The sequence below is a fragment of the Bos grunniens genome, chromosome X (assembly GCF_055505025.1).
Source record: "Bos grunniens cultivar Pamir isolate PY7600 chromosome X, Bosgru_T2T1.0, whole genome shotgun sequence".
NCBI classification, from domain to species: Eukaryota; Metazoa; Chordata; class Mammalia; order Artiodactyla; family Bovidae; genus Bos; species Bos grunniens.
The window spans coordinates 54,965,135-54,979,519 of record NC_141194.1 but is presented as its reverse complement, the minus strand read 5'-3'; positions in this window follow the sequence as shown (position 1 = coordinate 54,979,519).

Below are 14,385 nucleotides of genomic sequence, written 5' to 3'. Positions count from 1 at the left end.
AATAATTAAAAGACATGAGGACAACCTCAGAGACCTCTGGGACAATGTTAAATGCCCCAACATTCGGATCATAGGAGTCCCAGAAGAAGAAGACAAAAAGAAAGGCCATGAGAAAATACTTGAGTAGATAATAGTTGAAAACTTCTCCAAAATGGGGAAGGAAATAGCCACCCAAGTACAAGAAACCCAGAGAGTTCCAAACAGGGTAAATGCATGGCAAAACACCCCAAGACACATATTAATCAAACTAACAAAGATCAAACACAAAGAGCAAATATTAAAAGCAGCAAAGAAAAAGCAACAAATAACACACAAAGGGATCCCCATAAGGATAACAGCTGATCTTTCAATAGAAACTCTTCAGGCCAGAAGGGAATGGCAGGACATAATTAAAGTGATGAAAGAGAAAAACCTACACCCCAGATTACTATATACAGCAAGGGTCTCATTCAAATATGATGGAGAAATCAAAAGCTTTTGCTTTTACAGACAAGCAAAAGCTGAGAGAATTCAATACCACCAAACCAGCTCTTCAACAAATGCTAAAAGATATTCTCTAGACAGGAAACACAGAAAAGGTTTATAAACTTGAACACAAAACAAGAAAGTAAATGGCAGTGGGATAAGACTTACCAATAATTACCTTAATGTAAATGGGTTGAATGCCCCAACCAAAACACAAAGACTGGCTGAATGAATACAAAAACAAGACCCCTATATATGCTGTCTACAAGAGACTCACCTCAAAACAAGGGATACATACAGACTGAAAGTGAAGGGCTGGAAAATGATATTTCATGCAAATGTTGACCAAAAGAAAGCAGGAGTAGCAATACTCATATCAGATAAAATAGACTTTAAAACAAAGGCCATGAAAAGAGACAAAGAAGGACACTACATAATGATCAAAGGATCAATCCAAGAAGAAGATATAACAATTATAAATACATATTCACCCAACATAGGAGCACCACAATATGTAAGGCAAATGCTAACAAGTATGAAAGGGGAAATTAACAGTAACACAATAATGGTGGGATACATTAATACCCCACTCACACCTATGGATAGATCAACCAAACAGAAAATTAGCAAGGAAACACAAACTTTAAATGATACAATGGACCAGTTAGATCTAATTGATATCTATAGGACATTTCACCCCAAAACAAGGAGTTTCGCCTTTTTCTCAAGTGCACACAGAACATTCTCTAGGATAGATCACATTCTGGGCCATAAATCTAGCCTTCAGTTCAGTTCAATTCAGTCGCTCAGTCGTGTCCGACTCTTCCCGACCCCATGAATCGCAGCAGGCCAGGCCTCCCTGTCCATCACCAACTCCCGGAGTTCACTCAGACTCATGTCCATCGAGTCAGTGATGCCATCCAGCCATCTCATCCTCTGACGTCCCCTTCTCCTCCTGCCCCCAATCCCTCCCAGCATCAGAGTCTTTTCCAATGAGTCAACTCTTCGCATGAGGTGGCCAAAGTACTGGAGTTTCAGCTTCAGCATCATTCCTTCCAAAGAAATCCCAGGGCTGATCTCCTTCAGAATGGACTGGTTGGATCTCCTTGCAGTCCAAGGGACTCTCAAGAGTCTTCTCCAACACCACAGTTCAGAAGCATCAATTCTTTGGCTCTCAGCCTTCTTCACAGTCCAACTCTCACATCCATACATGACCACAGGAGAAACCATAGCCTTGACTAGACGAACCTTTGTTGGCAAAGTAATGTCTCTGCTTTTGAATATGCTATCTAGGTTGGACATAACTTTCCTTCCAAGGAGTAAGCGTCTTTTAATTTCATGGCTGCAGTCACCATCTGCAGTGAGTAAATTCAAAAAACTGAAATCATTTCAAGCATCTTTTCTGATCACAGTGTGGTAAGATTAGATGTCAACTACAGGAAAAAAAACACAAACATATGGATACTAAACAACACGCTTCTGAATAACCAATAAATCATGGAAGAAATAAAAAAGGAAATCAAAATATGCATAGAAACAAATGAAAATGAAAACACAGCAACCCAAAACCTATGGGTTTCAGTAAAAGCACTGCTAAGGAGAAGGTTCATAGCATTACAAGCTTATCTAAAGAAACAAGAGAAAAATCAAATAAATAACCTAACTTTACACCTAAAGCAACTAGAAAAAGAAGAAATTAAGAACCCCAGTGTTAGTCGAAGGAAAGAAATCATAAAAAATAGGGCAGAAATAAATGAAAAATAAACAAGGAGACTATAGCAAAAATCAACAAAACTAAAAGCTGGTTCTTTGAGAAGATAAAATTGACAAACCATTAGTCAGACTCATCAAGAAAAAAAGGGAGAAGAGTCAAATCAACAAAATTAGAAATGAAAATGGAGAAATCACAACAGACAACACAGAAATACAAAGGATCATAAGAGACTACTATCAGCAACTATATGCCAAAAAAATGGATAACTTGGAAGAAATGGATGAATTCTTAGAAAAGCATAACCTTCCACAACTGAACCAGGAAGAAATATAAAATCTTAACAGACCCATCACAAGCACAGAAATAGAAACTGTAATCAGAAATCTTCCAACAAAAGCAGAGGACCATATGGCTTCACAGGTGAACTCTACCAAAAATTTAGAGAAGAGCTAACACCTATCCTACTCAAACTCTTCCAGAAAATTGCAGAGGAAGGTAAACTCCCAAACTCATTCTATGAGGCCACCATCACCCCAATACCAAACCCAGACAAAGATGCCACAAAAAAGTAAACTACAGGCCAATATCACTGATGAACATAGATGCAAAAATCCTCAACAAAATTCTAGCAGATAGAATCCAACAACATATTAAAAAGATCATACATCATGACCAAGTGGGCTTTATCCCAGGGATGCAAGGATTCTTAAATATTTGCAAATCAATCAATGTGATATAGCACATTAACAAATTGAAAGATGGAAACCATATGATTGTCTCAATTGATGCAGAGAAAGCCTTTGACAAAATTCAACATCCATTAATGACAAAAACTCTCCAAAAAGCAAGCATAGAAAGAACATACCTCAACATAATAAGAGCCATATATGATAAACCCACAGCAAACATTATCCTCAATGGTGAAAATCGAAAGCATTTCCCCTAAAGTCAGGAACAAGACAAGGGTGCCCACTCTCACCACTACTATTCAACATAATTTTGGAAGTTTTAGCCACAGCAATCAGAGAAGAAAAAGAAATAAAATGAATCCAGATTGGAGAAGAAGAAATAAAACTCTCACTGTTTGCAGATGACATGATCCTCTACATAGAAAACCCTATAGACACCACCAGAAAATTACTAGAGCTGATCAATGAATATAGTAAAGTTTCAGGATATAAAATCAACACACAGAAATCCCTTGCAATCCTATACACTAACAATGAGAAAACAGAAAGAGAAATTAAAGAAACAATTCCATTCACCATTGCAACAAAAAGAATTAAATACTTAGGAATATATCTACCTAAAGAAACAAAAGACCTATATATAGAAAACTATAAAACACTGATGAAAGAAATCAAAGAGGACACAAATAAATGGAGAAATATACCATGTTCATGGATTGGAAGAATCAGTATAGTGAAAATGAGTATAGTACCCAAAGCAACCTATGGATTTAATGCAACCCCTATTGAACTACCAATGGCATTTTTCAGAGAACTAGAACAAATAATTTCACAATTTGCATGGAAATACAAAAAAACCTTAAATAGCCAAAGCAATTTTGAGAAAGAAGAATGGAACTGGAGGAATCAACCTGCCTGTCTTCAGACTATACTACAAAGCTACAGTCATCAAGACAATATGGTACTGGAACAAAGACAGAAATATAGATCAATGGAAGAAAATAGAAAGCCCAGAGATAAATCCATGCACCTATAGAGGAGGCAAAAATATACAATGGAGAAAGGACAATCTCTTTAACAAGTGGTGCTGGGAAAACTGGTCAATCACCTGTAAAAGATTGAAACTAGAACACTTCCTAACACCATACACAAAAATAAACTCAAAATGGATTAAAGATCTAAATGTAAGACCAGAAACTATAAAACTCCTAGAGGAAAACATAGGCAAAACACTCTCTGACATAAATCACAGGAGGATCCTCTATGATCCACCTCCCAGAGTAATGGAAATAAAAGCAAAAATAAACAATGGGACCTAATTAAACTTACAGCTTTTGCACAATGAAGGAAACTATAAGCAAGGTGAAAAGACAGCCTTCAGAATGGGAAAAATAATAGCAAACGAAGCAACTGACAAAAAATTAATCTCAGAAATATATAAGCAGTTCCTGCAGCTCAATTCCAGAACAATAATGACCCAATAAAAAAAATGGGCCAAAGAACTAAACAGACATTTCTCCAGAGAAGACATACAGATGGCTAACAAACACATGAAAAGATGCTCAACATCACTCATTATCAGAGAAATGCAAATCAAAACCACAATGAGGTATCATCTCACGCCAGTCAGAATGGCTGCTATCAAAAAGTCTACAAACAATAAATGCTGGAGAGGGTGCAAAGAAAAGGGAACCCTCTTACACTGGTGGTGGGAATGCAAACTAATACAGCCACTATGGAGAACAGTGTGGAGATTCCTTAAGAAACTGGAAATAGAACTGCCATCAGTTCAGTTCAGTTCAGTCGCTCAGTTGTGTCTGGCTCTTTGCGTCCCCATGAATTGCAGCATGCCAGGCCTCCCTGTCCATCACCAACTCCCGGAGTTCACTCAAACTCATGTCCATCGAGTCGGTGATGCCATCCAGCCATGTCATCCTCTGTCGTCTCCTTCTCCTCCTGCCCTCAATCCCTCCCAGCATCAGAGTCTTTTCCAATGAGTCAACTCTTTGCATGAGGTGGCCAAAGTATTGGAGTTTCAGCTTTAGCATCAGTCCTTTCAAAGAACACCCAGGACTGACTTCCTTTAGAATGGACTGGTTGGATCTCCTTGCAGAACTGCCATACAACCCAGCAGTCCCGCTGCTGGGCATACACACTAAGGAAATCAGAAGTGAAAGAGACACATGTACCCCAATGTTCATTGCAGCACTGTTTATAATAGCTAGGACACGAAAGCAAGCTAGATGTCCATGGGCAGATGAATGGATAAGAAAGCTGTGGTACATATACCCAATGGAATGTTACCTCAGCTATTAAAAAGAATGCATTTGAATCAGTTCTAATGAGGTGGATGAAACTGGAGCCTATTATACAGAGTGAAGTAAGTCAGAAAGAAAAACACCAATACAGTATATTAATGCATATATATAGAATTTAGAAAGATGGTAACAATGACCCTATATGTGAGACAGCAGAAGAGACACAGATATAAAGAACAGACTTTTGGACTCTGTGGGAGAATGCGAGGGTGGGATTATTTGAGAGAATAGCACTGAAACATGTATATTAACTACCATATGTGAAATAGATCACCAGTCCAAGTTTGATGCATGAAACAGGGCACTCAAAGCCGGTGCCCTGGGACAACCCTGAGGGATGGGATGGGGAGGGAAGTGGGAGAGGGGTTCAGGATGGGGGACACATGTACACCCATGGCTGATTCATGTCAATGTATGTCAAAAACCACTACAATATTGCAAAGTAATTAGCCTCCAATTAAAATAAATAAATTTTTAAAAAAGTCTGAATCCAGTGACTATGCCATTAACTATTGCTGCTAAGTCACTTCAGTCGTGTCTGACTGTGCGACCCCATAGACGGCAGCCCACCAGGCTCCCCCGTCCCTGGGATTCTCCAGGCAAGAACACTGGAGTGGGTTGCCATTTCCTTCTCCAGTGCATGAAAGTGAAAAGTGAAAGGGAGTTGCTCAGTCGTGTCCAACGCTCAGCGACCCCATGGACTGCAGCCTACCAGGCTCCTCCTTCCATGGGATTTTCCAGGCAAGAGTACTGGAGTAGGGTGCCATTGCCTTCTTCTTCTTCTCTTCTTGACTATTATGTGCCAATAAATGTGAAGCCAGATTTTAGACCAGGTCTGTTTGACTTAAACCCTATTGATCTTGACTACTAGGTCTTGACTAGGTCTTGACTACTACCTGTGATAAAGATGATGATGATCATAATAATGAAAACTATAGTAATGATTATTATAGCTGACATTTATTGGGTTTTTATAGTGAGCCAGCACTTGTCTAAATATTTAAATAAAATTAACTCATTTAATCATCAAAAAATCCTCTGAGGTTGGTACTACTATTAGCCTCATTAAAAAACTAACTTCTATTCATATTTATAAATTGAAGAATGGAGAATTTATTTTTAAGTATTTTTAATTAAGATATAATTCACCTACCGTAAAATTTCCCTTTAAAATGTAAAATGTAGTGATTTTTAGTCTACCCATTATGTTGCACAACCATCACCACTCTATAATTCTAGAACATTTTCATTACTCCAAGAAGAAAGTCTGTGTGCATCAGCAGTTGTTCTCCATCTCCCCTGCCCTCTAGCTCCTGGCAATGACTAATCTATTTTCTGTCTCTATAGATTTGCCCTTTCTGAACATTTCATATAAAAGGAATCATACAATATGTATCCTTTCGTGTCTGGTTTCTTTCACTTGGAATAGAGAAAAACAGCTACTGTTTATTTGTTGCCATGACTACCATGTCCTAAGTGCTGTTATTGGGAGCTTTGTGTGCATTATCTCTAATTTTCCCAATAACTTTGTGTCAGAAACTGTTATCTTCATTTTAACGAGGAGACTTAGTCGCAAAGCTGTACGGTAACTTGCATAAAGTGCAACAGCTCATAAATGTCAGAGTTAAAATGCAAACCCGGGTCTGTCTGTACCCAAATCCCTTACCCTTCATACTCCATCCCTCTGCCTCATGGTCACATGAATGTAGGCCAGTAATATGGTGGTCTTGAAAACAGAGAAAAGGAGTCAAATTAGCCTGTGGTGGTGGGAAGTATAGCCCTAAGCTCTACTGGACTCGGTACCTCATAGTGGGGTGGGGGTTAGGGGCATCTCCTCCCTCCCAAGCCTATGCTTTAGACGTCAGCAAATTTGTCTGCTGAAGTCCTGCTTGACCTCTTCTCTCTGGAATGCCCTTGTGGCCCAAGCTGACGTGTAGATTGAAGAGCTGTAGGGTGGAATTTCTGTATTTCTTCATCGAGATTTGGGTTATGCATGGAATCATGATGAAGCAAGTCAAGACAAAGGGAAGGGGGAAAAAATCAACAGAATCTCTTCAAGCTTCCTCAAAGTCAGCCGCTTGGGCACATTTCCTTCTCAGATTCATTGACTGGGCATCAGTTACCCTTGTGTGGTTGGGCATTGAAGGCTGACGGCGCATATAAGCCACCAGAGAAGGTTTCCCCAATGGTTTGTTGCTTTTGACCTGTACTGACATTTTCTCCCAACATAAAGCTCTTTAGGGTGTGACCTGGAGGGATCTGGGGTAATGCACTTCAAAGAGAGAGGACTGGTTGATAAAGCTGAGATTTGCACTGTGCAGTGGTGATAACGATTCTTTGATGGCTTTGGAGGATTTCACATAAAAGAGAAAATTTATCTCAAAGAACAGACTCCAAGAATGTTTGAGCTAGAAGTGACTCTTAAGACTAAGTATTCAGCCCTTCTTTTTTTTTTTTTTTTTTTTTTTAGAGACAAATATATTTACCAAGTCTAAAAAAAGAGTTTTGGCGTAAACAGTGCATGCCAATGGGAGAGCCCACAGGGGTCATGGTGCTCTAACTGCTTTACCTGGTTAAGCCCCAGTGATCCCCGAATTTCAGTGACACACAAGCATATCAAATGGTGCTTGTATCATACACTCTTTTGGCCCTTCATGCTGCCACTTCACTGGCTCTCTCTGGTGAAAACATGCCCTCTGCAGGGTGTGTCCTTGTCACTTCCCAGAACACTGATGATAATGATGGCAATGACAATGACAACATCATCTCTGAAAACCTGGAGAGTGGTGGACATGACCTGTGCTCCAGTGATCTGCAAGGATGCCTTGGGGTATTAGACCCCCCAGATGCCCCCTCAAAGCCACTCATCTGGTATACTCCTTTCTCCCTCTAAAGGACCACCAGGGCAGCCTTATAGGGGGAGAGGAGAGAGTGTAGATCCATGAAGCAGAACCAAAATACTCACCACTATAATTAGCTCTCCCCATGGACCAGCTCCAAGAGCTCTTTTACTTATATACTGTACAAAAGCAGATGTTTATACTAACGCTCGTGGACAATGAAGAATTAAGTGGTGTTTTCCATGCTCTATATAAGAAAGCATAGAAATGGATACTGCTTTTTTAGAAATAGTGCCTTCCAAAAAAGTTTGTTTCAATGATTTGGAAAAGGCAGGTCCAAACAGCTCATTTTTTCAGACTGCTGAACTGATCTGCTGTTACTGCAGCTAGAGGCCTTTAAGAGTCACTGTTGAGTTGGCAGAGGAAGTGAGAAACTGGCAGGAAAGAGGGTGCTTTGTTTTTTTGATACTGGGGATAGTGTGTCTCAGGCTTTCCCTTTAAACGTTTATCTTGAAATAGTTTTAGACTTACCAAAAGGTCGTGAAAACAGCAATTTCTGAATGTCTTTCACCTAGCTTTCCCGTATGTTAACATCTTATATAACCATAGAATATTTATCAAAAGTAAGGCATTAATGTAAAAGCACATGAAATAATGTAATTTGCAGCAACATGGATGGACCCAGAGATGATTATACTAAGTGAAGTAAGTCAGAAAGAGAAAGACAAAGACCATATGCTATCACTATGATAGCACTTACATGTGGAATCTAAAATATGTTACAAATGAAGTTATTTACAAAACAGACTCACCGACATAGAAAACAAACTTATGATTATCAAAGGGAAAAGGTGGTGGGGAGGGATAAATTAAGAGCTTGGGATTAGCAGATACAAACTACTATATATAAAATAGATTAACAACAAGGACCTATTGTATAGCATAGGGAACTATTTTCAATATCTTGTAATAAACTATAATGGGAAAGAATATGAAAAAGAATACATATAAATATTTATATATATGAATCACTTTGCCGTACACCAGAAATTAACACAAAATTGTAAGTTAACTATACTTATATTTTTAAAAATTGCAAAGAGAATTAAGGTTTCTTTCCTCAAAATCTGTATCCCATTGCATCAACTATTAAAACAGTTTAAACTTAAATATATATAATCATAAAGGTTTTTAAAATATCGAAAAAGTAAAGCATTAACTTTGATACAATACTATTAACCACACTACAAAATTTCTCACGATTTCGTCAGTTTTTCCACTGTTCCAGGATCCAATCCCAGATTCCACATCACATCTGTTGCCTTAGTAACATCCTGTCTGTGTCACCTCCTTAGTTATCTCCTGTCTGTGACAGTTTCTCAGACTTTCCTTGTCTTTCATGCCCTTGACATTTCTGAAGAGTAGTGGTCAGGTATCTTGTAGAATGTCCCTCAATTTGGGCTTGTCTGTCACAGACTTAGAGACGGAACTTACGGTTGCTGGGGGCGGGAGAGGATGGGGGGACGGGATAGTTAGGGAGTTTGGGATGGACATGTGCACACTGGTATATTTAAAATGGATAACCAACAAGGACCCACTGGTATATTTAAATATACCCACTGGTATAGCCAACAAGGATAACCAACAAGGATATACCAACCACTGGTATAACCAAATGGATAACCAACAAGGACCCACTGGTATATTTAAAATGGATAACCCACAAGGAGCACAGGAACTCTGCTCAATACAATGTGGCAGCCTGGATGGAAGGGTCATTTGGGGGAGAATGGATACATGTATATGTGTGGCTGAGTCTCTTTGCTGTCCACTTGAAACTATCACAACATTGTTTTTTCACTGGCTATACCCCAATATGGGCTTCACTGGTGGCTCAGATGGTAAAGAATCTGCCTGCAATGTGGGAGACCCAGGTTTGATCCCTGGGTCAGGAAGATCCCCTGGAGAAGAGCTTGGCCACCCACTCCTGTATTCTTGTCTGGAGAATTCCATGGACAGAGGAGCCTGGCAGGCCACAATCCATCAGGTCACAAAGAGTTGAACCTGACTGAGCAACTAACACTTTGACTTGTCATACTCCAATACAAAATAAAACGTTTAGAAAATTTTGAGTTTGTCTGGTGGTTTCTCATAATTAAAATAGAAACATCTCATGATTAGTTAGAAATAAGTTGAAGCTGGGGACCCCCTTATGAAAGGGAAATTACTTTTCTCTGGCATCCTTCACCTTCCCTCCAAGCTCTCTGTCCATCTCCAGTCCTCTTTTCTCTACCCTTACTGGGACCAAGATCTTCTGAGCACTTGCTTTGAGTCCAAACCCAATTGTGGAGGCATGGAGCACTGAGAAGAAAGGTGCCTTTTAAATTTTTCATTTTTTTTTCACATGTCCTCAAACTCTAAGAAGGAATTCCAATCTCCTACACTGAGACTATGTGGAGGCAGTACAATGCTCCTTTTGAAAAGATTTGAGCAGAGAGGCAGTTCCTCCTGCACCTGAAATTCATCATTACACAACTTATTGTATGAGAAACACTGAAGCCCCATCATCAAACTATCAAACTGCAATGTGTGTACTACATTTTGGGGAAGATTTCTGAAGCCTCCTTCATTAGGTTATGTGGTTTCATCTCAAAGGTTCTGATATTTCTTTCTCTTGGTGGAGAGAGAAACAGTAACTCTGGTTTTTTTTGGAGTTTTGAGGGAGATGAGAAGCCTTATGAAATCATCAGTGTTGTAGCTTAGAACCTAATCCTTCCAATTGATGTCACTGGCTAAGATTTACCATCTTTTTTTGAACAAAGTTTGGGGATTTTTTTGTAGCTCTACTGAACATCAGTGCTAGAAGGAGATGCTGTTCACACTCCTGCCATTTTACACGAGACCACTGAGATGACAGAAGGAAAAATAACCAATTACTCAATTAATGAAAGGTCTAGTGCCCATTTTCTATGTGCTCAGTTCTGTACTGGTTGGTATAAGGGTATATAGGTTTATAGAACACGGTCCCTACCCTTAAAAAAGCTTAAAGATCCAGCATGGGAGTGATTACCACTCCATTTAAAGTGGCAGTCAACAAGGCAGGATAATGTGTTATGGTGCTGATGTCATATAAGAATTAATAGACAACCCTGGCAGTCCAGTGGTTAAGTCTTCGCCTTTCAATGCAGGGGGTGAAAGTTTGATTCCTGATTGGGAAGCTATGATTCCATGTGCTTTGGGGCCAAAAAACATAAAATAGAAACGATATTGTAACATATTCAATAAAGACTTTAAAACATGGTCCTCTTAAAAAAAATAGACAATTGCACTAAAAGCTTGAAAAGGCCTTAAAGGGGAAGGATCTTTAAAACTGAGCTGGATCTTTAACAATGGATAGATTTGGAGAGATTAAAAAGGCACACTGTGGAAGGCTCCCAAAAGCTAGGTAGAAAAGGTTGGAGTGTTGGGGGCACAAGAGGGGAGTAGTGTTTATAGATGTTCAATCATCCTGAGCATGCAGTAGGAGTCATTGCCAAGCAGGTGTGACATTTATTCTGGGCCTCCCAGAGGCAGTGCCAAAACACTGTGGTCCACTGGTGAGACAAGGCAAACTGCTGCGTGGAGCAAGTGAGAGACATTTTTCTGGGGGCGGGGGGTGCGGAAATATATCTCTGGGTGTTTTGGGTCAGCCAAAACCCCAAAGAGGAAGAGTGGTGCATCTCATCCCAGATCATTGAGCTCTTCTGCAAAATCTTGGTGTCTCTGACACCAAGTTTCTCACTTCTGGGGAGGGGGTGTCTGGTCCTGAAGACCCTGTGACTTGGGAGAACAAATCCTCTCTAAAAGAGCTCACATTGTAGACTTTGCTGATTAAAACTAGGGTCTCCAGAAAAGGAAACCCTCCTACACTGTTTTGAGAAATGTAAATTAGTGTAGCCATTATGGAAAATGGTATAGTGGTTCCTCAAAAATCTAAAAATAGAGTTGCTATATGATCCAGCAGTTCAACTCCTGGGCACATATCCGGAATTGTCAGAAACCCACTTTACTTTTTTGCATCTCAAATATTTGCCAAAAACCTTTGTATTCATGGAGTACACAAGGGCAATAAAAATATTGCAAACTAAAGAAACTTAAACATAATAGTGATGAAAATATGCACCACTTATTGAGTGCATATGCTATGACCCAGAGCTGAGCTGGATGCTCTACACATGACAAGCCCATGTCCCCTAAAAATCGCACAAGGTAAGAATTACTGAGTGTAATTTACAGGTGAGGAAACTAAGTTGCAGATGTGTGGAGCTAATAATGTTCAGGTCCTACAGATAGGAAATATTGGCAATGGGATCCTAACTTGAATTTCTTTGGTTTCAAATAGATGTTTCTCATTTTCACTCACTGAGTCCTGATCGTTCAAGTTGGTCTGGTTAAGAGGCTGTATTTATTTTCAGAAGCAATAGTCAGGCCATGAAGCCTTCCTTGTGTTCCTTTTTCAGAGTTGATTTTCAGAAATACATGAGGAAAACCTTCCCTTTTCAGCCACAGCCTGTTCAAGGACCAGTGGTAATTGACCTTTGGATTCCTTACCCTATGGACCAGATGTGAATCTAATCATCTGAAGAGTTCCTAAAATGAGATTTCATACTCTAAAACACACTTCTATCACAAAACATACTTGTAAATATTTCAGATACTTATGCTTTGGAATTCAAAGGCAGTTTCAAAAACAGGTGTTCCAGAAATGGCTTTAGTACTGGTAACATCCTTGAGATCCTAAGATGACTGCTATAAAAATAAGCAAACCCATTTGGAAGTTGACTAGGCGACTAAAAACAAGATACAATCCCCTCCTTATCTCCGACTTCAACCAAGTTAGTATTCCACATCTGTAAAAGCAGTGGAGTGTAAATTGGTGTGTGTGTGTGTGTGTGTGTGTGTGTGTGTGTGGAGTGTCCTCCAACATAATGAACAACAGGAGACTGAGAAAGAGATGTGGACTTTTCCTCAGAATCTTCTACCACCTGAGTTTCTTTGCCGTAAACCCACACCAAAGTTTTTTTTTCTGTTTTTAGATTGATAATCAATGACATTTCTTCCCATTTAAAAGTCCTTTGTTACGACCAGTGCTCATTCTCATGTTTGTAGGACATTTGCGTTGTTTATGATTTTAGCCCAGTTTTTATTGGTGTTAGTTTTTTTTCCCTCTATAGACTTCTTTATGTCATAATGACATCAACCTTTTTCCATATTTGCTCCAAGTAATTTTCCCTCAGTTTTCTCTCTGGCTTTCAACTGTCTTCATAATGGTGTGGTGGGTATTGCTATTTTCCACCTAAATTTGTTCTCCCATTTTCCATAGTCTAGTATAGTTGGGCATGTGGCTACCTAGCTAGGGACTGATGTTCTACCCCTCCTGCAGTTAAATGGAGTCATATTGCTAACTCCTGGCCAAGGGAATGCGAGCAGAAGTCATGGTTGCCATTGTCTGACCAGGTCTTTAAAACAGTGGAAATGCTTCCTTCCTATACTTCCCTGTGCTTTCCCGCTGGAAATCCAAATGTTAGACCAAAGGTTTTTAACCTTTACGTTTTGCTCTGGTCAATGTGGCAATGGGAGTAGGGGGAGGTCAAGCCCCATCTACACAGACTCTCACTAGCTGTGGACAGTAGGCCCAGGAGGACCTATAGGGAACCCAGAAAGCTCTTGTAGGGCAACTTAAAAACCACTGCTGAGATAATTCATTAGGTTTCTTAGTGATTTTTTTTTCCATGAAAGATTCCTTGTGTACCAGCTCCTACACTGTTGGGCTTCAGTTTCCTTATCTACAAATGAATCTCTAAGGTCTCCTCAAATTCTAATAATCTGGATTCCTAGTGTTCTCTAATGACCAGGACTGAACAGAGAGGGTGAGAAATCTTTGCTGACAGATCTCCCCATACAGGGTTTCAACCCATTCCTGGTGGGAGCTGAGGGGCATGCTCTGTGGAGTTGAAATGCACCATCTTTCCTCGTGGTTCCCCTCCTCCTGGCCGCATCTAATGGTAAACAACAGCTGATGCCACTGGGCACAGGTGTCTTCAGCAAGTTTCCTGTTGTGTTCTATTGCTTTGGAATTGCTCAACTGATGTACATGTGTTTCGTGCCTTGGCTCATTTCACTCATTCATGACAAAGATGGCAACTCCTGACAAGTTAACAGAATGTAGTTAAAATCACTGCAAGTTATGCAACACATTCAGCAAGTATTTGCCTAGCAGAGATTACATGTTTAGGAGGCAAGAGCAACAAGAGGAGTTGAAAAATCAAAGTTCTGCCCGCACTGTAACCTCTAATATGCTAGATGACCTGGAGCAAGTT